Raw genomic sequence first — 2,512 nt, 5'->3', positions numbered from 1 at the left:
TGGCATAACCGTCCATCCCCACCTCCCCCGCAGGCGATTACTCGACCACGACCTCCGCCTCCGCCCCCGCCCCCGCCCCCGCCCCCGCCCCCGCCCCCGCCCCCCCCCCGCGCCAAAATTCACAGCCCTACCCTCGGAACAAAATAAAACAAACTTGCTTGAATCTCACACTGCCTTTTGTTTGTATTTGACGACGCGATAGGTGAAGGGGAGGGATCTCGTTTGTGATTGTGATTAACATCGCAAAAACCTTCAAAGAATCTCAGATCGGTTAGAAGCCCGTTGGGTTTCACTTCTCAGGCGTGAGGGGTTGTTATCTCCCCCTCCCTCTCTCCTTTGATTTTTTACAAATTGTTAGGGAAATGGTGACATACAGAACGGTTACAGTATGCCAGCCCACACCGGTGGCTCGCGTCTGTAATCCTAGCTGCTCAGGAGGCTGAGAGCTGAGGATCACGGTTCAAAGCCAGGCAGGGCAGGAAAGTCACCAGACTCTTATCTCCAATGAGGCACTAGAAAATCGGAAGTGGCGTTGTGGCTCAAGCGGTAGAGCACTCGCTTTGAGCTGAAGAGTTTAGGGACAGTGCCCAGGCCCAGAGTTTAAGACCCACCACTGACAAAAAAAAAAAAAAAAAAAAAAAAAAAAAAGGATAGGAAAGATTACATTACATAAGTGAGGTAGGAAGAGTACATTTTTTTTTTAATTAATAAGTTTTTTTTTTTTTTTTTTTTTTTGTCGTTGGGCTTGAACTCTGGGCTTGGGCGCTATCCTGCCCGGGCTGGCTTTGAACCGTGATCCTCAGCTCTCAGCCTTCTGAGTAGCTAGGATTACAGGCGCGAGCCACCGGCGCCCGGCTAATGAGTTGTGTTAATTGTGAAAATACTTACAGAGTGGTTACAATGACACGAGCAAGGAAATGAGTACATTTCTTATCAAGCATTGTTGCCTCCTCCTTTGTTTCCATTCCTGCCCTCCCATCTCCCCCCACCCCCTAAAAAAGAGTACTTTTTTTTTTTTGGACAATGTCACCCCTTCCCTGGCTCTCTCACAGGTTTTCCCTCCCTCAAGTTCTGTTTGTTCCCCACCCACAGGTTGTGTGTCAACATAGTGTCTAGTGAGTGCCACTGTTGCACTTCTTCATCCTGGGTCCCTCCATTTCTTGCCCCTCCCGGAAATAGATGAAGGAAGAAACAATGGGGGGGGGGGAGAAGAGAAAACAAAATAACATCGATGATAACAAACACAAAGAAAGGGGAAGACTTCTTGTTATATGATCAGAGGTATATAGGCATTGCACTTTGGTGAGCCTCATGTCTTCAATTAAGCAACCCAAAGGCCAGAAGTGGAGTTTTGGCTCAAATGGCAGACTGCCAGTCTCTTTTTTTTTTTTTTTGGCGCGGGGGCGGGGGGGTCCGGTCGTGGGGCCTGAACTCTGGGCCTGGGCGCTGTCCCTCATCTCTTCAGGTTAAGGCTAGCATTCTACCACTTGAGCCACAATGCCACTTCCGGCTTTTTTTCTGCTTATGTGGTGCTGAGGAATCGAATCCAGGGCCTCACGCATGCAAGGCAAGCGCTCTACCACTGAGCCACCTTCCCAGCCCCAGAGTGCCAGTCTTGAGCACAAGAGCCAAGGGACAGCACTCAGGCTCTGAGTTCAAGCCCCAGGACTGACTGGGGCGTGCACACACACACCCTGCACCCCTTGATCTTTGCTGCTGTTTCCTACCACACAGGCACAGGCACGTATGGCAGCATGTGATCTACCTCCCCCCCTCCCCCCACACACACTTTGCACTGCCGCCACCACCACCGCCGCCGCCACCAACTATAGCAACAGACTTCCTAGGCTTCCCCTCCACCACCACCACCCCCTCCGCCCCGGGCCCTAGTTTAGATCGATGAACCAAAGTGTCCCCACTGCACGTTCGGCTCTGGCAAATATCAGATAGGATTACAGTGATGAGGAGAGAGGAGCGACTGCCATGGATTGACTGTAGGGCCCAGAGGACAGAATGCCAGCCCAGGCCCATTCATAGGTCAAGCCAGGAAAATGTTTTTTGTTTTTGTTTTTGATTTCCGGTCTCTCTCCACACCCCATGTGTTTTGTCTGTCTGTCTCTCTGTGCCATAGGGGTTTGCCATTCATGACCTGTGTGGGCGGGGATGTGCTGGGGTGTGTGTGTGTGTGTGTGTGTGTGTGTGTGTGTGTGTGTGTGTGTGTGTGTGTGTGTGTGTGTGTGTGTGTGTGTGTGTGTGTGTGTGTGTGTGTGTGTGTGTGTGTGTGTGTGTGTGTGTGTGTAGGGGGAGGTGTTCCTTCCTCACAAGACCTTCCTAAGTGTCTTGATCGATCTTGGGCCTGACGTTCTTTTTCCTTGTTTTGGGGTGCCACCTACTGGACACCGTGTGGAGTGACAGGGAATGATTCGGTGCTGATGGCGGGGGCTGGCGACTCTCGCGAGAGTCCGAGACTCTCGCGAGAGTAGCGATGAGGTATCGCCGGCTCTCTTCTGCG

The sequence above is a fragment of the Dipodomys merriami genome, unplaced genomic scaffold, assembly GCF_024711535.1.
Source record: "Dipodomys merriami isolate MVZ:Mamm:240054 unplaced genomic scaffold, mDipMer1.0.p SCAF_2109, whole genome shotgun sequence".
NCBI classification, from domain to species: Eukaryota; Metazoa; Chordata; class Mammalia; order Rodentia; family Heteromyidae; genus Dipodomys; species Dipodomys merriami.
Note: the sequence above shows the minus strand (reverse complement) of the source record.